The sequence below is a fragment of the Choristoneura fumiferana genome, chromosome 2, assembly GCF_025370935.1.
Source record: "Choristoneura fumiferana chromosome 2, NRCan_CFum_1, whole genome shotgun sequence".
Lineage (NCBI taxonomy): Eukaryota > Metazoa > Arthropoda > Insecta > Lepidoptera > Tortricidae > Choristoneura > Choristoneura fumiferana.
The window spans coordinates 7695144-7718183 of record NC_133473.1 but is presented as its reverse complement, the minus strand read 5'-3'; positions in this window follow the sequence as shown (position 1 = coordinate 7718183).

Below are 23040 nucleotides of genomic sequence, written 5' to 3'. Positions count from 1 at the left end.
CACGTTGGTCGTAAGTTATGAATAAGATCGCGAGGAATGATGGTTCGACACTTTATGGCTTGTGTTCTTTTATGACTAGGCATGGCAGTTTATGACGCAGAATAGAATCACTAGCTGTCAACACGTTGACACGTTGTCAAACATGAATTTTTTCTGTGTCTGCTAGTAACACCGTTGGCGGTGACCCGAAAGGTATGTGAAAATAGCGGCTGTCAAACACGAGTGTCGAATCTTTACCTACATAACATAGTAGGTAACTGCTAGATTATTCGTGCCGTCAGTCTAAAGCAGTTCTAAAACTTAGGTATTTGGTTCTTAGAAATCAGTCAATCCTATTTAACTACGGCTAAGGAATGCACTCTAGATCCACAGGAGAATGTTCCGCAACCATTTTCCAAAGGCGACAATCGGCCGAGGAGAATTTGTCCGCACAACGGGTGCGGAAACATCGCAAGGTGCTACCCATTTCTCTATCACGCCTGAGTTCAGCGCATCTGTCTGAAGGCACATTTCGGCGATATATGACCGTAATATTTTTGCACGCGGGTGGTTGTTTAAGAACGAATGAGCGAAGAGACAATTTACTGATGCGACACGGACGACCTTTATAATAACATTTTACCAACGGTTTTTTCCTCTCCCGCTTCTGGGCGATTACCAAGCAAACGAAATGGTTTACCCATTTCTTGAAAGTTTTTTAACATTCCGCGCGTTTCAACGGAAAGAATGTTAAAAATGCCGGCAACAGGATTTCGCGAAAAACCATCTGACCCCGTTCAGCTAACTTTTTCTTTTGAGCAAGATTGATGTTCGGTGATTTAATTTGCTTAGTGCATTAACAGTTGTACATATAGAAAAGGAAACAAAACACCATAATTTTAGATTAGAAAGAAAAAAACAAAACCATGACCTCTCATTCCATATTTGACAAAAAAGAATGAGTTACACAAGTAAATAGGTAAATAATATACTCGAGATACTAGCTCAAGCTACTTCGGAGTCACAAAATTACAAGAAAAATTAACTGCTGTTGCTTTGCCATAACCAGACTCTTGCGTAAAATTAAAAATCAGCCACTAATTCTTAAGTAAGAGCTGGCAGTTTCCTCGCTCAACGCATCAGTCTTGCGATCCAACGGGGAAATGCTGCCAGCATCTTTGGTACCATGCCGCAGGGTCCATTTATAATAGTTTTAGCTTATTTAGTTTTATTGTACCTAATACACCTTTTTTTTAGTTGGACCTGTATTGTTCTGGAAATAAAGATCATGTTTAGGGGAAAGATCAAAACATTAACGATTCTTAAGTTATACTCCAACGAGCTAATCGTAATATTGAAAATCAGCCACGTAATTCTTAAGTTCTCCTGGCGTTATACTCGCTCAATGCCAAAAAAAGCTTACCAAATCAAAATTACATGCCTAAATAGAGTGTCATCAGTGAAAATAACGCGCACGAAGCCAAGCTGACTCATGTCGACGACTAATAGCCGACGTTTTCCCAGCTTCTTTCATCTCCTCGAGATCACGTATCGCCGCGTCCGTGTAATTTGTTGATATTACGCGACACATGTTCTGACGTGTATTTTTCAATTTGACCCTGCCTCGAGGCGATTTTCTTTACTACTTACGCAGGTAAATGGACGAGTGGTGTAAACAATACGGAACAATATAGTTTGCTGAGCTTAGTAACCCTTTTGTGCGATTCTTTCTCTCATTTAAAGTTCGTCAACATTTTTATATTGTTATTGAAAGCAAAATTGCAACAGTTATTGATACTTAGACTTTTCTCACAATGTGTCCCAAATTTTAGGCACTTGTCTCACCGCCAGCGAGGAAACGATTGGGTATCTTCTTTCATTCCTCGCTCAAGAAACGAACAAAAGTATAAGATTGTTGAGTAAAGAGACACATATTTAACGTGTATTTTCAATGTTGACACTGTTCGCGAGATTCGCTTTACACTTACCAGGTAAAAACGAGTGGTGTATAGATACTCGCTCAGCGATGTCAGCTTGGCGGCCGCCCCGCACGAGCGAGTCGAGTGGAGCGAGTAACACTCGCTTACAGCCGAGCGACAAAACTACACTCGCTTCTCGCTGCTCGCCCACTCGTTTCTAGTTACTCGCTCCACTCGCTTCTCGCTCATCGTCGGCGGTGGGACAAGTGCCTTAGCCTTCGAATTTAGAAACAAAAACTCTGTTCAAACCTCAACGAGCTCTTGTATTAGAAAGAAAGAAAGGAAGAAAGAAAGAAAGAAAATTAAAATTTAAAACAAGTTGAATCTCACGAAATGGTCCATAATCAAAAGTAATGTATGAAGTAATGTATCCACGAAAACCGTATTTTTAGTCTGTAAGGGTAAGTAGCTGATACGATCACAGGACTGGAACCCTTTGTACCTACTGTGGATTGATAGTCAAAGATCTGGCATCACAAAGCGGGAAAGAATGGGGCCGATCTCGGCGTTCTGCGATCTATCAATTTGTTTAATTGGATTCTTTCTTTGTGCTTTTTTCTCTGTTTGCAAACACCGATCGGATCCATTGAGATTTAATGTTACTTCTTTGTTGTCTACGTACTTGCTTCTTTACAATCGAATTTGTGTTAAAGTATTTTTTCGCTCGCTCTTTACGTTCATTTTATTCATGTTGAAAATGTAATTCGATTTAAATTAGATTTTAGTACGTTTGTTTCAAGTTGTTAAGTCTTTTTGCTTATTTTGTCTTTCTCGATGTAAATCTGTTTCAGAAACGAGCCAATAAAAACAATATTGGCTTTAAGACACCAAAACTTTATCAAATATAAAAATCGTACTTTAAAATGCAAAGTTTACGAGTATTTCGAAAAATTTCTAAACGTTTATTTTAGTTTAACCATTTACCTTCTTAGAAAAGATTTTTTCAATTATGTGCTGTCGACGCAAATAGCGTTTAAACTTTTTATCTTAAAAACAAGCAAGCAAGGATAAAAACTCTAAATACTTGTTCATATTGTTTATTCTTTGTACAGAATCAACATAACTTTATTATTGTTAGTTTTACAGTGCTTTAGTTTTTACTGTTATGCTGTGAAATTTTATTGAAATAAATAAATAAACCTTCCACGTTATAAGCAGGTTTTAATCAGACAGGGATATCCAACTTTCCATTTGGCAGCATCCTCAACTACTAAACACATAATGTTTTGAAAAGTTAGAGCAGGTAGGTGTTGCAAATTGCAAATTGGGTCATGTTTACATTGTTGTTACAGAGTGTTCTAAACAACCAACTTCGTTACAAGTTTATTTCGACAATTTAATTCAAATCCATAACAAATAAAACAGAATTTTGCGTTGACGTATGCTAGTCTCTTTGTGAACATAGGCATTATCTTATTAGTATCTCAAATGCGAAAGATTTTAAAGTGCGTGCGTGCGTTGTGTTTGTTAGAAAGAAAGAAAGAAAGATTTATTTTGGCTCTATAAGTACCACCTAAGACTAAGACTAAAACTAGCACTAAAACTATGTTACAGGATACCAAAAAGGGTCTCCACTCAGTATAGTCCTTAATGCTAAAACAGCTGGATGGATTTTACTGAAATCTGATAAAAGGATATGTGGAGAGCTTACGAGATATTAAGCCCAGAATCACTGCGTTAAAAAAGGACAAAATTATACTTTATTTCGGCAATTATTACTTAAAGCTCAATAAAAAATGCGAACATCGATAAATTTAGGTAGCTAGCCATTTTACCATTATATAGACGCACATCTACAGACAATTGTCCAATATTAGACCCATGCCTCACATCACCTTTATGGGCTTAATAAAAGCTGCCATAAAAATATTACACACCATTTCCCCTTTGTAGCCTGAACAAAGAAACTCAGATCTGAAAATGAGTGAAGGTGCGAAAAGTTATTGTTTGCCAAAATGAGCTGTCCACCAGATTGATAAATCGTTTGTTGTAAAAAATATCCTGGAGGATAAGGCCTCTCCCCGAGGCGCAAGACTACGGTCGTGTTATGATCTGAGAAACTTGTTTTAGTAATTTTTCTGACAGTTTCATGAGGACTTCTGAATACTATTTGAAGTAGGCATACATATTAAAAAAAAAAAAAATCTTATTAGAATACGAGTAATAACTGTTATGATGACTGAGTTTGAGCGCTGCTAATGCAATATGATTATAGCTAAAGCTTTTAAAATTAAAGAGTATTAGTCGACCAAAATTTCATATTGAATGTAGGTATGCCGCACAACACACACTTGGTCAGTTTTTAACATTATTATTTACAGTACATTTACATTTACAAAAAATAAGAGCTAATATAGTATTAGCGATTTTGTATTGAAATTCACTAATATTATTAGTTTGTACTTTATTATGCAATGGAGCCCTGGGCCCATTTGTTATACAATTGTTTTTATTGAATCAGGCGTTACTTTGCAGAGGTCCATATCAATGAACTAAAAGGATTTCATTGCTCATCTGCGATCTTATGATAGCTAAGTTTGAGTCAAACATCTGGTAGTGTGGTGTACGGTTGTGTTGCTCTGAAGATGAGCTCTGGTTGGGTTCGAAACGCGTCAATGTGGTGGTGGTGATAGATGGGTTTGTGTGATATGCAATGGCCCTGGTTAATGGGCCCTTATGATAACCTATTTAAGTCTTCGGGGATTTTTCTATTTTTATATTAGAAAATACTTTTGATTTTCGATATCTTGAAACCACGCACCATTCATTTAGGTAATGTGAAGCTTATTTGGTGTGATTTGTTGTCTACCTTCGGTATGATTGTGACAGTATAAGTACCTAATTACATACGAAACTCTGAGCAAAAGGGTTAATTCTTTTATTTTATTATATACCATTCTAATCTGCTTCAAAACGTTCTCCCTCCTAAATAATTATACGATTCTTTAAACCTCATTGCTTTTACTTTTCAAAAATATAAAGAGTTTTTTTCGTATAAACTGGAATCACCTAAGCCGCTTAAGAAACTTGAGGCATTACGGCGATGACACTTAAAAAAAGTATTCGGAACTCGCGAACGACCTCCCAAACTGCGTGGAACTTTTGTTTTTTGTCGTTCAGTACGAGGCTTAAGTTGGGAACGATACAATATATATACCTACTCTGTTTTACTTGCACATTAAAAAATATTCAGCAAAGAGACGGAATAATCTCGGGATATCATGCAGCTTGCTTTTGACTTGACTTGTCAAGTCAAATGCAACGCAAGTCTAGCCTGTGTAAAGAGTAGCAAATCAGCAAGTGCATTCCGGTATGTAAGCAACACCAGAAGATTATAGTCGCGTTGCCAGCCTAGAGGGCTAAATAGAATACTTCATGCGCCAATAATTTCACTGACTGGTTGGCGCTAGGAGCACCTATATGATGGTGGTATTTGTGGTACTGATCCATGCGGACCTAGAATAAGGGCCTAGCTTCTATTACCCGCAAAACCGCAACATTAAACTGAGCGAGGCCCATTTTATACCTATTCGATGTTTTTTTTCAATTTATACCTATTTGATGACGGCCGGATGGCCAAGTGGTTACAGAAACTGACTACGAAGCTTGAGGTCCTGGGTTCGATTCCCGGCCGGGGCAGATATTTGTATCAATAATACGAATATTTGTTCTCGGGTCTTGAATGTTTAATATGTATTTCAGTATATATTTATCTATATAAGTATGTTGTATGCTTTGCTTAGATTTGGACTAGGTCAATTCAATCCCATGATATTTATAATTATTTATTTATTAGTTTGAATTATTTGCTTCCTAATGTTTTTTTTCTTCTGTATCGCATAATTTATGCAAACAAATGTCTCTCGCTTTCTCTCTCTATCTCTCTCTCTTAAAAGATAATATTTTTCTAAACTAAAATACTTGCGTTAAATAACGAAAAACATCCACAAACAGACAGTAACCCATTTGTTCCCGCCGCTATAGAAAGAAAAATACGCCGAGCTCCGTCCAGCCGTGGACTCCGAAAGGTATCCTCTAATGACCAAACTTATCCGTTGGCCTAATGTTTCTTTAAACACTTGCTCAACCATTACCTAAAGCTCCGAATGTCTGTTTTGTTCCAACCTAATGGAGGAGTTAGCGTGCGTTGTTTCTTACGTTGATGAGAAAACTAAGAGTTAGGATTAAGAAAGTTACGAGGTTTTAGCGAATACTTAGTTATTATGCACAGGCCGGGATAATGGTACTCGTATTTGGGTCAGCGGCCATTTTGTTGGGATTGGTAATATATTGTCCTAACTTTTTTCCCGCGACGTCCGCGTAGAATTTGTTTATCCATATCCCGCGGGAACTATGCCATTTTCTGGAATAAAAACTATCCTATGTCCTCAAACTCTCTGTGTACTGAATTTCATCTAAATCGGTTCAACGGTAACAAACAAACTTTCGCATTTATATTAGTGGGATTTCCTTAAGGTTGGAAACCAGTGAAACTGTTGCTTATCTGTGTTTCCATATTTATTTTTTTTCTAGTTTATTGTAAGAACTTACTTTTTAAAAGTTTCATGCAAGTTTTACGCAGGTTATTTAGCCTACAATTTAAAGAAAAAACCAAAAATGACTGATCCACAAAAATTACTCCATTTTTATTAGAAACTAGCCGTTACCCGCGACTTCGTCCGCGTAGAATTCGTTTATCTCTATCCGGCGGGAACTATGCAATTTTCCGGGATAAAATTTATCCAATGTCCATCTCCAGGACTCAAACTATCTGTATATCGAATTTCATCAAAATTGGTTCAGTGGTTCAGACGTGATGAAGTAACAAACAAACAGACTTACAAACTTTCGCATTTATAATATTAGTGTACATAATTTCTGCCTTTTAAGAACGTATCCCTTAATGCATGAATCCGATCCACTCTTATCTGGTTTTAACTTAACCGACAAATTAACCCGACATAACAATGCTACACAAACTCTGTTCCAATACGGAAATAAAGCTGCGGGCGGGCGAAACTATTTATTTTCGCTCCCACAATAAATATTTTCGCTATCGAAAACTTTGCCAATTCAATTACTTGGTGTACAAAAACGCCGCTGTAAAACAAACCTTTTGATGTTTGCAGCTGAAATGTTCACTGAATGACATACTCGCTCGCCCGAGGCACTTACGCGTCACAGGAGCACTGGAGGTTAATTTTATTTTAAAATTAAGCGTTTATAAAAGCATAATGTCGTTTAAATTCCATTAAGTATATAATAGAATGAAGAGTGAAAATGCTTGCCCAGTTTTGCTTACGTGGTTTTTTTTTGCTTCCGTTAACTATAAGGAAATATTCAATATTAAAATCATTTTTTTTTTATTCGAGTGGTTGGCAAACGAGCAAGTGGGTATCCTGATGGTAAGAGATCACCACCGCCCATAAACATCTGCATTAAATATTACGCGTAGTAAAACAGTGTAAAGGTTCTTAATTTATGATGTATCTTTAAGATCTGTAGCTAAATTATTTGTAATTCACATACTCGTATATATTTAGCAAAAGTAGGTAAAAATGCCGGCCAAGTACAGTCAACGTCATAAATAAGTGATCACTTTTGTTCCTTGTCACTGTACATCAGACGTACATCAAAATTAATCATCTATTCATAAATAGTTATAAATCTGTTATAGGTAACTAAAGTTTAGTTTAGTTTATTAACGTTTTATCTGTGCCAAGCAAATACAAACTAATGTTAAGCTAACAAAAGCTTAACAAACGTTTATGAATAACGGGTTAACTATTAACAAGATAGTCAAGGAAATCACTGAATCATAAACTTCTTTGGCTGCTCTGGACATCTAAATTACGAAATTAGTTTAACATAATGTGCTTGGATTTTGAAAGACAGGGAAGGTTGCTTACACGGACATAGAGATGTGAAGAGGTTATGTAAACTAGAACTCTATCCCGATAATTATGAAAAGTTGGGGAAAGTAGAAAGTTCAATATTATTTGAATAACGAGATAGTTTTCCAAATAATCGAATAACTTTGCTACTTTGTTTAAATACGACATTTCGCAAAGTAATTGCAGAAATAAATAATTTTCTTATGAAGATATTATTTGAATAATTACGCGATTTTCAATTCATAATTTGCTATTACCCCCGGGATTTAGTAAGTAACATAAATTTCTTCCAAATTTCGGGCGATAGATGCGTTTTTAAAAAATCGCTCATTTAATTCATTGCGTGAAAATGTCGCTTCTAGTAAAACAATTTTCCAGTTCACTGCAAGAAAGGGTCAAGTCTGCATGTGAAGTATGAATGGAGGAGCCCTTTCTTTGTTCGAATTAAATAACCAACCAGCATTGTCATAACCTTAAATAAATTATCTCAATTGTTAAATCTTTACTCTAATGGCCCATTAACTTCTGTTAAGTCTTGTTTCCGCTTAAATTAGGTCGGGCAGGTTACGACATTAGTCACATTATATTTTGGAGTTTACTCCATTAGAATATTGTTTGTTATAATGTAAGAGGCTCGGTATGGACTCGCGCACACACATACGCTTTTTATAAAATCAATATTTTAAATCATCTATTGCTTTGATTGTTGGTTTTATTTTTAAAATGATCGCGATATTTTATAAAATTTGGTAGACAAAAAATATAAATTAAGTTACTCCTAAATAGGTTTACATTGCAAGCAAGCATACAAGCAAACAAATGCAATCACCTAAGCGCTGGAATACGATTTGTGTTTCTGTATTAGTTTAGATTTACCAAAAATATGCCCTTTCGTTTATCTGTTTTCCAACTGAATAGGATTTTCCAAAGGGGATCTCTGTTTACAGCTCATCTATTACCGTACCTTTACGAGAAACAGTATGTGAAGGCAGATATTCGTCTTATTTTAGGCAATAAAACAATATGATTGGTTTTTTGGAGTCTTTTTGTATTTTTTATTTCAACTCCAAATTTGTTACTTTTACGGGTATCCCGTGAAACCATATCGAAAATCGGTGGTGTAGGGGTTATAGCACGCAGTACGGATTGCTGAGGACCTGGGTTTGATTCCCAGCGCTGGTGTCTTTTTCTGGTTTTTCTGTGCATCCATGTCTCAGTTTGTATTTTTGAATAAAACAATACTTACAATATCATCTTTAATACTAGCATTTTCGTTACGAATAGGTTTTTTTAATAGGATATTAAAAATCTAGTAATTTAGTCCCGAAAGTATCCAGCTCTGTTGGTAGCTTGACAAGAAAAAAAAAACGGGACACGTGAACTAAGAGTATTAGATTATCCTGGTTTGTTTAAATGTGAAGTAGTGTCTTTGCTCTGCAAAATTTAGTATCACATTGTCGTTTATCGCATTCTACAATTTGTATAGGTATTTAGCAAGTATTATGTCAATCCGAAACAAAATTAAATTTAAATTTATAGTTACGTAGGCATTCAATAAAAGTTTGTAGAAATTTTTAATTCAAATTCCTTTTCGAGTTTGACAATACTTTTACGACGCCATTTAAAATATCACCTCTCGTTGCTTATGCAAAAGAGCGCTACAGTGATCAGCCCTGGCCAAGTTACAGGGTACAAGCTTATTGGGTTTTATGATAACAAAGTATGTGACCTACTTTTAGATAATTAAGAAAAAACAAGTTTGATGGCTCCTTGAGAGGCCTTTGTTCAGCAGTGAATGATTTCCACGTGGTGGTAACAAAAAAAAGGTTTCAATAAACTGTCTCTAATTTTTCTCATAATAAATATTTTCTCTACTAGGTACTCCTCTTAAGAATCAACAAAAAACCTCCGTCTAATTTTATATTCCCGAACAATTGGATTCGTTCTGCTTACACCATACCCGAAAAACCTTTCAGGCTATTCGGAATTCAGGTCATGAGTTCCGGCTGTGTTCCGTGTCCGATAGATGGCAGCTCATCCCCTATCAATCGGTGAACGTTCCTAATGGAGATTTTACACGTGATTTCCTGAACCCGTCGTTTCAGCCGTTACCTGTATACGCCATTTAATGGGATCAATTGGCCAGTATTCTTTTTATGCCCGAAAATTAGCGGTTTGATCCAGTTTTGATTGGTTTGAGCGTTTGAGGGTTTATGGCGGTTGGTTATAATTTTCATAGGCCGAGGTTAGGGATATTATTTTGAAAACATTGTAATTATATTATTTTATCTAATTGATTACTTACTAAGCGAGTTTCGAAACAGTTTTTGAACATTTTACAGTTAAGTAATTACAATTTACATTAATTATATTTTCTACTACGACCACGATCGCCTTTAATAGGCTCCCGATGTTTCGACCATCAACCACCGCCATGATCATGATCATAGGTCCCATAATACGTATATGTTTACTAATGTGATTTGTTAATACTTTCAGTTAAAATATGATAATCAACTCAACAGTAAAAAAAAAACTAGAGTAAGGCACTCACTTTTAAGCGGATCATAAGCGGATGTCGCGCGGTAGGTACCTACTATACGTATATACAAATAAATTATACGTATTCGGACGAGTAGCACAACGCAACTACTCAGTACGAGTATTCCAATTACGCAGCCACGTAGCGATCCCAAAATCAAAGAGGCACCCATACAATAACATCCAAAATTTATCTACATTGCCAGTATTTTTATACCTCGCAGTAAAACATGGGCTATCCTCGTAAAACGCAGTAAGTAAGCGGGAAATTCGGCATCGTCATCTCGGCCTTAGCTTGAATGACGTTTTGTATAAGCCGTGCACGACCGGCGCAGATTTCTGCTTTATTTTTTCTGGGCAGGTGATGGATTGCTGGTGTTTTCTTGTGTAATTTCCGGACACTAATTGCCGCTGGCATCCGTCAGTTTCAGCGAAAGTAAAGAAAAAGCGCTAATGCGCTGGCAAACAGCGACTGTCGTATGTTTTATGATTTTTCGCTGAAGGTATAACAGGTCGATTCTCAAAAACTGGCATGCATGAATTGAATGAGTGAATGACATCTATGTGTGCATCACAAACTGATTATTGACTAAATAGGTACCTAAAGGTTGATTCAAAAAGTGATTATCATGTTTAAGGAGTATTATGTACTTGTTTACAAACCATTAAGAGGCCTCTGTACAAGAGACATTTCTTTCATTCAGTTCACTCGTGCCAGCTCTTGTAAATCCACCTTTACAAATAATGCAAATAGTGCCTGCTTTAATTGATTCTTGTGGCGTAGAAAGATAAATGTAAAAATAACTGTTCCATAGAACGTTCCGGTGAATAAATCCTTGACTTTAAAAACAACTAATTAAATCAGAGAATCAGCGGTAACGTTGCAATATTCCATATCGTTGAGTAAAAAAGTTATGGTGGTAAGGTTTTTAGTTTCATTATCCTATACCTTTATGTCTAATTACAATATTTACAATATCAGTAAGTGTGAATGAAATATCTACACGAAATACCAAAATCCTAACTACCAAGTTACTGGATAACTCTACGTTTAGGTAGGTACTTATAACTTTCAGAGAGCGAGACATGTTACTAAAATAAGCAATTACTTTCAAAAATACTCATAGAGTTATCGCTAGCACAGACGAGATATTAAAAGATAACATCTCCGGAAGGAAAATATTTGATTGGCTTAGGGATCTCTGCGAAATGAGATTTTTTTCTTAAGACCTTTTCTTATTGAATTGGCGAGACTTGCTGGATGGTGTGATTCGGATAATGAATTGAATCACTTTTATCGACTGAATTGCTTTTATCGAGAGGCTCATGAAAGTAATGAGTTATTATTGTATGAATTAGATGCCGTCGAGAAAACTAGAAAATATTTCCAATGATATTTTATTCTAAAACGAAAATTGTTTTCATATGGAGCGAGTACTGAGTTTGAAAATAAATAGTCATGTATTAAAATCAAATGTTTAATTTCAACTGCATATTGTTTTAAGAGACATGATATAGGCCTTTTGCATAATTATTAGAAAATTTCTTGTGTCTTATGAGAAATGTCTTACTTATTACAATTTCAGTCACATGGTTTTCGTGAGACCATACATACAAGACATAAGAAAAATATTTTGTAAACAGTTTAAGCCCGCGGCTTTACCCGACTAACGAATGCCTACAAACACGTAACCCGTTTACAATTATACAGTTTGACCTCAAAAAAGGTTAAAGTAACATGTTTGAACCTCGGCGTTTTAAAAGAAAACGCCATCAATTGATTGCATGCGAAGTTAACGTGTGATCTTGAAAGCTGGGGTAGGACCTTTTGCAAGGTCCACCCGGATTGCTACCACCATCTTGCTCGCTAATCCTGCCCTGAAGCAGCAGTGCTTGCACTGTTGTGTTTTGGCGTGGAGAGTAAGACAGCCGGTGAAATTACTGGCACTTGAGGTATCCCATCTTAGGCCTCTAGGTTGCCAACGCATCTCTGCAATCCCCTTGGTGATGCAGGTGTCTATGGGCGGCGGTGATCTCTTACCATCAGGAGACCCACTTGCTCGTTTGCCATCCAGTCGAATAAAAAAAACAATGCTCTAAGACGGTACGCTCTATTCATGTTTAAAGTTAAAATATTTTCCACAGGAACATAATACCGGGTTACGAGTATGTATTTTATGTCTCAATCAGATCTTTTTAGTTCAGCCGTTATTGCGTGGTTGAGTGACAAAAGACCAAACATCTTCGCAAATTGTCTCATTTATAGGTACAGTATTAGTAGGATAGTTAGTATAGGATAATGTATAATCTCATAACAACTATGCGATTCAATTTCTTTTTGTTTTTCTTGACACAAGAATTTTTCTTTTAATTCGCAAAAGGCATGGCAAGAGAGTTTTTGGAGCCTAGCGTTTATGGTTTAAAACCATAAATTGGCTGCCTTTTATATTTCTTATTTACTTGCTAATCTATATTGACACAGCAAACTTTATATTCTTTACGGCTATTAAAAATCAGTAGGTTTCAACCAGAGATGGCCCATCTCGTTATTGAAATAGTTATTAATCACTTTATTATATAATTCAGCAACTAAAACACTTAAATCAATAAGCGTGTCTATTTATAACAGAAGAGAGACTTGGCAGTGCATTCAATTCAGACCCGCCTTTCTCTAGTTGAATGCAAAATAAACTTATGGAATCGATACGGATTGGAGCACGTCCTGGATCTAATTGAATATTTCTGCGCAATAGGCAATTATTTACTCTGGCAACAGTATATTATAACACAATGTTTTAGACTATCGCGGTCATTACTAATTTATTTTTTTATGATTTAATTACGAAATAACCAAACTTGAATCGAGAAGATAATAATAATATAGTAATAATAAATCATGGGACACTTGACACCAATTGACCTAATTCCAAACTAAGCAAAGCTTGTACTATGGATACTAGGCAACGGATAAACATACTTATATAGATAAATACATACTTAAATACATGATAAACATCCAAGACCCGAGAACAAACATTCGTGTTATTCACACAAATATCTGCCCCGGCCGGGAATCGAACCCGGGACCTCAAGCTTCGTAGTCAGGTTCTCTAACCACTTGGCCGTCCGGTCGTCTAATGTTGTCGATGGTTTTAAGTTGTCGAGTACGTAATCCTGATCGTATACGTGATAATACGAAAAAAGTGAGTGATACTGTATTTTGCAATGACTTTAAAATAAGTTCGAGTTCCAGCAGTAGTGGGTGACTTGTTAGGAAGAGGGTAGATCGGTTACGACTGACAGTTATACCAGCATATTCGCAATTCTCTAGTCGTCTTGTGATTATGGCGCATCCATAACTGTGCCGTAATATCTCTCTCTCTTCAAGTGCCTCTCCAACTAGTGACGGTTGGCAGTCAGCTCCGCGCATCTGATTCGGTCTTTTGCCAGTCTAAAACGCTCCGCGGCGCTCTTAACTCCCGTCTATTCCCGGATATTGCGTAGCCACGATTTCTTCCTACGACCCACTGCTCTTTTGCCCATATTTTGCCTGCCACTTTGCCCATCATTATCAGTTGCAAGAGTTCGTATCTGTCGTGTCTTAATACGTGACCCAGATAGGCCACTTTCCTTTTTTTGACGGTCTGCATCGTAATATCTAGCTTCTCTAAAATCAAGGTACGCGGAACAAAACCCGAATTTAAATCATAAAACAGTACATTATAATAATAATACAGAATGAGAATTTCATGAGAAAACGTTTCAGAGATAAATATTACGAAAACAATACAAATGAATGGGGTCCCCATCTACGATAATATGGTTACCTTCTAAAAGCGAGTGTAGTCCTACTATTCCTTGCAAGGTCGCAACGCATTTGCAATCCTGATGGTGCTGCGCATGTCTATGGGCGACGGTAGTCACTTAACATCAGGTGAACCATCTGCTCGTTTGGCTGCTATTTATTACATAAAAAATATCAATAATTGTGTCAAGCGTAAGTCAATATTGAAAATTTTAGCTTTGTAACTTGTGTCTCAGCGGCTGTACCAAATTTATAAACTTAAACAATTTTTTTTACGATACGTTTAAGTACATTTTTGCCCTTGACTGAACCTATGGAACCCTCAGTGCACGAGCCCGGCTCGCACTTGTCCGGTCTTTTTACCCGACTGCAACGAGTGGTAATTTTTATTAAAGTGCTTATTAAACACCTCAGATATTTTTTTATAACATAGCTACCTCTATATATATAGCTATGGTTGGCGATACCATTAAAGCCAGCTATCACACGATATTAATATCCTAATGATGTTACTAGGATGAACAAAAGCACTTACCTTTATTAGTGGTTGGTTTTGGCTGCGTAGGCTGTGTGGGCGATGTGTCCACCATAAATTTATTAAATATAGAGGTAGAATTATAATATAATATTAAATAGCACAAAAAAGGAGAAAGATGACTTAAACAATAAAATTATCATTTTATCGCTTTCAGGATAAACATAGACAGAACTCTTATAGGATCACTTTAATGTCCGTCCGTTCAACTGTCAAGACCCTTTTTCTCAGTGTGCAATTATAAAAGCACACATGAGAAAAATATGTATATAATGCTATTCGATTCATTTGTAGTATTTTCCTGATAATTTTTCCAAGTGTACTATTTATGACAAACTACAAGCACGACAGCAAATTGAATTTTATTTGTTCTCCAAAAAAGACAACAACCGAGAAACTTTACAGAGTCAGAACTGAAAAATAGCATTAGGTGGGGAAAATTGGCCGTCAAGGAAAATGATGTATGAGAACCACCGTAAAAAATATTTTCCGAACACTGACCCAGTTATAAAACTCTTTTGATAAATGGCTACTGACTCTTTTTAATTTCGTTACACGTAAAGGTGGGATATTACTGACAGAAAGATAAAAACATGCGTTGCGAAAATAAATTTCAATTTCTATTTTAATAAAATTCTCGGGTCAAAAATGTTTGTGACTCCTTCGAAACGGCTTGACCGATTGTTATGATTTTTTTTGTGTATGTTCGGTAGGTCTGAGAATAGGATGTAAACTATTTTTCATACTTCTACGCGGACGGAGTCGCGGGCAACAGCTAGTATTTTATGTTTTTTTATTCTTGTTTTGGCTCTTAAAAGCAAGGATCAGAAAAACAGTTTTTATTGGCATTATTTATATCTTAGTAAGTCTAAAGTACCGATGTTTAGGACGCCGTAAAATTTAAAACAAACATTCAGCCAATGAGAACCAAAATTTATACAAAGGGAAAACATACATACGAGTATCTTTCTTGCATGAGATTAAGCAATACCTATGTCTATTTTAAATAATATCGATACTTGTATCCAACTATAAGCGACACCGTTACGAGTTTAAAAAGTAAAATTAAAAAAAACCTACAATGTTTAAAAATATTCCTTGAAGAAATTTTAGTAGTACAAAATAAAGTCGCATATCCGATTTGTTTACCAGTGTCGCTTATATATAAGTCACTTATAGTACGTTAGAAATTCTATTTGGAACCTACTGTAGTCATACATAAATCGAGCCCATTTTTCATATAGATAACGTCGCTGTTTCACGCGTAAATCTACGTAGGAGCGTCGCGTTAATAATTTTAAAGTTGCCGGATTGGAGCAACCCCGAACTTTCTCAATTTGTATTCATATTTTAAACCTGACCGCGACTCAACCCATGTTTACATCAAACTTAGTTAAACGCAAATGTTATTTTTAGGCACGTTAGGTTAATTTCTAATTGAGCTTTGAGCCTTCATCTACCAGACTTTGGTTAGATAGGCTGTCTGCTTAGGTAAGTAAATTAACAAGCTTGCCCTTTAATACTTTTAGGGGCTGTTTCACCATCCATTGATTAGCGTTAACCGACGGTGAAATGTGATGCCGTCTCCGTCTATCCGAACAAAACAAATAGAGACTGCATCACACCTAACCGCCAGTTAACACTAATCAATGGATGATGAAACAGACCCTTAATGTTTATATTACATTAGGATAGAATATGAAAAACGCTTTTCATTATTATAAAACTGTAAGGGGCTGTTTCACCATCCACTGATTAGCGTTAACCGACGGTTAAATGTGATGCCGTCTCCGTCTATTCGAACAAAACAAATAGAGACGGCATCACACCTAACCGCCAGTTAACACTAATCAATGGATGGTGAAACAGCCCCTAAATTTCATTTTTAACTGGATTTTAGGTCACGAAGACTTCAAGCAGCAGTAGTACTTGATAAATTATAGTTAGGCTAGGAAAAAAACAGGCTTTAAATAAATAAATATAAATATGACTGTATTCACATAATTTTTATTAAAAACTTTACATTCTGAGAGGTGTGATTCACTTGAATGCTTAGGTACGACATTTATAATACAATACAACGACTCTTTATTAACTGAACACCAATACATGTACGTACCTAGTAAGCAGTACACACATACCGGGTGCGGCCTGTAATACGAGCAAAAAATTAAAACATAGATTGTCCTCGTCAAACTGAACAATTAGTTCAGCGACTTTTAAATATAATGGAGTTTTTGAATTTTTCTTTTTTCATACAAATTAAATACTGCTATCAATACGCCATCCTAGAACCCAACTGACGTCGCCTGTCACCCTACAAACATCAAGCATTTTGCTTTACATTGCTTCTTCGAATAAACTTAAAAGTGTCATTAAAATTTAAAAAAAATGTATATTTTTAAAAGTCGCTGAACTAATGGTGTTCAGTTTGAGGAGTATGATCTGTGTTTTAATTATTTGCTCATATTACAGGCCTATATAATATATTATATTGATTTTGCAAAGTAAGCAATAGGCGGCCTTATCTCTTCAGAACGATCTCTTCCAGGCAACTTTTATAATAAATGGAATTAAAGTACCGATTTTAGAAGGCTGTGCAATTTACAGTAGATAGTAAATAATTACACATTAGAAATTTATCATGACTTTACTTTTAAAATGTCACACGAAAGCTTCATTTATTTAACTCATTAAAACAATGAACTAAAATAATTTCCTTGCTCACCCGCGACCTTACGATAGCTAAGCTTATGCAAAATATGCGTGTTCATGCAGTTCCTCCACCTCCACACTGTAAGAACACACACAAATCACACAAACCCATCTATCACCACCACCACACTACACTGACGCGTTTCGAACTCAACCAGAACTCATCTTCAGAGTGACACAACCGTACACCATGCTACCAGTTGTTAGACTAACGAACCACAACCACCGTTTTAACTTGTCACTGTAACTCCCCAAGTACCCACATACGTTTTATGAAACAAAACAAAACTACCCACAAATTATTAATAAATTTTTAACCGTCCTTCAAAACTACCTTGATTTTTATTTATTTACTGTCAAGGCATGTTTTATTAACTACCATTGCTGAAATTAGATCCAAGCCGTAGCAAGGGAGATGATACTAAAAAAAATTAAAAGAAAAAGAATTAGAAGAAGATGAATTAGAAGAAAAATTTTCGTTAAACTTTTTGGATTTGACAATTAAAAGATTTAATAATAAACACCAATTCAAATTTAACGAAAGCCCACGTACACAGATGCCGTGATACCAGCATCGTCTAATCACCCGTGGCAGCATAAATTAGCAGCTTTTCATTGTTATGTACATTATTTTTGTTATGTACCAGTTGTTTGTTTAACAACTGGTAGCATGGTGTACGGTTGTGTCACTCTGGAGATGAGCTCTGGTTGAGTTCGAAACGCGTCAGTGTAGTGTGGTGGTGGTGATAGATGGGTTTGTGTGATTTGTGTGTGTTCTTGCAGTGTGGAGGTGGAGGAACTGCATGAACACGCATATTTTGCATAAGCTTAGCTATCGTAAGGTCGCGGGTGAGCAAGGAAATTATTTTAGTTCATTGATATGGACCTCCGCAAAGTAACGCCTGATTCAATAAATCATTAAAACAAACAAACTGAAGTCCAAATCCCAAAAATCCAAGCCAACGCGTTTTCAGGTCGCTAACAGGATTAAGGGTTTTATTACTTGCAGCAGAAATATCGTTAGGAAGGCAATTTTGGCGGCAGATATTGGCTATTAGTGAGAGGGTAATGCCTCCTCGATATTCATGCTGCCCCGATCTGAGCATATTTTCAGCTTATACACTGATATTGGCATAATTTAGAAGTGCAGACGCGTACTATAAATCGTGAATGGTTAACTTTGTGAAATACTGGGAAGCACCAATATATCTCCAAATAAATCCTCATACGTTTCCGGTTGACCAGAAATACTTATCATTTCAATGAAGGTTCACTACAAAACGTAGCCACGATCACTATGTCGTATACTTACTAGTAGAGTAGCGAGTCACTATAGTGACTTAGAAGAAGATACTTACCTATTACTTATCTGCATCATGGTTAGGTGATTGTCTGTTGTGTACTAAACGCTTAAACATAATGCGAGCGTACGTAAATTGCTCAGGTCAACCTGAGAGCTTTTCAGCTCGATTAGCAGGTGCATGCCTAGGATAGGACAGAGTAACGAAGAAAAGAGGACGCCTTTACCCAGCAGTGGGACACGTTCCGGCTATATAAAAAAATGTAATTTGCATTTAAAATCTTTATCTTAAATTATTCGTGATAGACTTATTTTCTTTAAAAACCGTTAATAAACATTTTTTTTAGTTTTAAAAAAATATAAAAGTCTAACACGAATAATTATTAGAGTAGACACATTAACTTATATATTAAGGCCGTCTTGCAGGAAAAAACAAAATCTAGATTTAGTCGTTAAACCTGGCTTAAGCTTGACAGTTCCATACATTTTGACACTACTAAACTGAGCTTAACGCAAACTCGAGATTTATGTGTTTCCAGCAAGTAGCCCTAAGAAGAGTTCTATCAAATCAAATTTTTAATTTTCATTCAAGTTTTATGGAATAATCGAGAAAAACTAACAAAAATGCAACGTTGCCAGCTCAGCAGGTATAAACGCTCTTAAATATTATCATGTAACAAAGCTGTCAAAAGATTTCACAGAAGTGTTAACTAGACGGAAACCGCATAAAACCAATATGCTCACGTTTCCATCCTTGACCTGTTCTGAAAATACTTTGTGAAAATTAATTGACTCACTTATCCAAAACTTGGGACAGCGTTTTATATTGTAATTTAGTAACCAATATTGATTACAATGAAAAGAGGTCAGGTCCTGATCTCATTAACTTCTTAATTAAGGGTCGCAAACGTGATCCGTTTACAAAATCGGAACTTACAGAGCAGTTTGATTACAAAAAATTACAATATTCAAAAAATATCCGCCTTCTTATCTTTCACTGACTGTAGTAAATACAGTAAAAAGATTTTTATTATATTATAGTTGGTATTATAAAACTCATGTGAGACTAAATACTAACACTTACACATACGGCGAAAATGACGGCAAACAATTCTTACCAAAACTAAATGTTTTAAATTTTTTTGGTGATATGCTTGAATTGTACATATACTCTGTAATTTTTCTCCGTCTGTACTTCTTTTTGCGTTATCCGTTTTAACAGTTGTATGTTTCTCTTTTTCTTGTTTTTGTCGGTGTTAATAGGTAAACAAGGCTTTTGCTCAGCAGTGGAACAGAATAGGCTGACAATATAATAATAATAATAAAGAACATTTAAACTTATTGTCGTTTTATATGATTTTTTTAATTGGTACCAAACGCCTGGGTAATTCGAATGAATGAGTCAATTAGCGCAACGTGTTGAAATCTGTTGTAGTTTCATTGGCTTATTTTAATTTGCACGGTCCGTAGGGTTTTGTAGTTTTTTTTATTATTGTAGTGACGTTTTAATATCGTTGCAATAACGTGGTGGCTTGTGCTCTCAGATCGATTCGGAAACATTAAGCTTATTTTGATGGTTGTAATATTAATTCTATATCGCCCTGGTTGGACAGTTTGTAAACTTATTTCATCTTCCATGCTTCTTTAGCCACATTATGATTGTTGTGGACAGTTGTAGTTAAGTTACAAACTTTGAGTGTGTATTATAAATGTGTCAATTAGAATAGTATCTGTTTGTAAGTTGTACCTAACTATTCCTTAAATAAATAAATAAGTAGACAGCCAGTAAAAAACCGTTTTTTTTTTTCGTGCTTTTTTTGATACTAAGAAGAGACTCTCTCAATGGATTTCTACATTTATGAGTGTTTAGTTTAGTACTTGATAAATTAATATACTTATATGTATAAAATACAAAATTAAAACGACAGTCATATTAAAAACATTTACGCATTGAGAATTAGGATTTGCCTCTATATTTTTTACTTTATATTTATTTACTGATTAGGTACCTACCTATAAACAGTAATAAAAAAAAACATAATATTTCATAGCATATTATGATATTGTGTTTTTTTTATAAATGAAGTTAATATCAATTACTACAATTACAAAAGCTACATTACTGAACTCAGACAGCTTTGTGATTGATGTATCTTATAAAGTTTTATTGCAGTTCTGAAACTCGAATCACAACTCTGTCGAATGGTTATTGCATGCATTTTCAGACAATACCCCGTCCAATCAACTATGGTAATGACGTGAATATCAGTAGTAGGTAATCTAAAGTTGGGGTTTTCACAGCAAACAAGGAGTTGTTCAATTTTACATCACTATTTACAATGAGATCTACTTTAAAGTTCGTGTTGTTGAGTCAATTTTAATCAAATGGCAACGCTTATCGCACAATTTAATTTATAATTATTTTATTTTATTTTATTTAAGTACCTATCTATGTTCGTCGTTGTTGTCAATAATCCATTCAAAATTATAAATGTAATTATTTGTGAGTATGTGTATTTTGCCCCGTGTAGTTCGGGTTAGAATTAGCAACCTGTCACTATTATATCACAGACACACACACACAAACATCACGCCTGTATTCCCAAATGGGGTAGGCAGAGTACATGAAACGTTAACCGCTTCGGAGCCACTTTTAGCAATTTTAGGTATTTATTGTATCGTTTTTGTCAAACTTAGTGGCCCCGAAGCGGTAACGTTTCGTGTGCTCTGCCTACGCCATTTGAGAATACAGACGTGATGTTTGTGTGTCTGTGTGTGTAGGTGTGTGCTTGTGTATTTTTGTAATGAACTCTTTCACGCTAAAATGACTAAACGGATTAGGTTAGGTACTTTTTATCCTGATATTTCTACGGAATTCAAGAAAAATATCAAAATCTTAACCGCTTTGTTTAAAGACATGAAATTTGGCACGGGTATTCATCATACAACGAATATAAAGACCGCGCATGTTATTTGGGATTCTATAGGAATTTATTCAAACTTTGGAAATTTCAATTTGACTGTCAGATCTAATGTTTTACGCAAGCGGAGCCGCGGGTGAAGGCCAATAAACTATAAAGTTGTCGAAAATTAAAAGATAGGTACCGTACGTTTATTCACTTCGACAGTCACCATTAAAAGTTAAAACAAAACACGCTTGACAAGCGAATATAACTGAACGTATTGCAACAGCAACGTGCATTATCAAAACGACGCATTTCTGAACAACATACATTTAAAACTGACATTTGGAACACTTAAAACAACGTCCAATTTTGAATCAAGCGATATACAGTCTCGTCCTTTACGTTGTAAAGGTGTGGTATATTCCCCTTTCCCACAGGCGCTCTTTCACATAACATCACTAAAGTTATCACACGATTCGTTGGGCTCGGACTAATGAAATTAACCCCTATTTGCCGTGGAACGAAACACTGGTAATGAGATGTTATATTGCAACTATACGTGGAGGACAGCCTATTACGGAAAGAAGGTCTAGTTGACCTCGTGACGGGTGAATGGAGTTAACTAACCGTACAGGAAAAGGGATAAACTATTTAGAGGCCGAGAATAGAAAATATATAAGAATTATAACGGAACGGAAAGCTTCAATGTCACTGAATTTTCCGAAAGTATTGTGTCTTTTTTTGTTATTATTAAACAATTTTTTTAGTTTTTTTCGTAAATTTGGCAGTCTGTTTTAATTACGGGTAGGTATAATTATTACGTTAAAATGACGAGATGTTTTAATAAGCATCTTTAAATTGAATTACTCGGGTACTAATTAATGTTTAAGCAAAAGTACCGCACTCAAATAAAAATTAAGGGAACAAATTGAAAGAAAATGGAGAAGAAGGATAATAAATATACCCGTTTGAGTAACAGATTAGCCCCGGGCACGGAACGTGTGGAAAAATAAGGAGGATTTTTCAGATTAATTAGACTGGGCCGTGTTTGGACATGGGTTGTAATTTGTCTTGAAAGAACTCGCGTCCTTTTTGTTGTCGAAACCCGTCTTTAGTTCGTAAAGTTTCATATCGTTAATTAGCCACATCGTTTGCGAGATCGCCAACTCTCGAGGTCTCGAGGCAAATAAGTTCGAAACCAGCCAGGGCTTTAAACCGAAGTTTTTCTACAAGTTTTATTTTTTGTTTTATTTTCGCTGCGTTTGTTACTTCGCATTCATTTTTTATTATTGGTGGTATTAAACTATCGATTTAAAGAAAATCCATATACATACACGCACGTCACTAACCTAAAATTGTTTTTCTTTCGGCATTGGAAAACTAAAG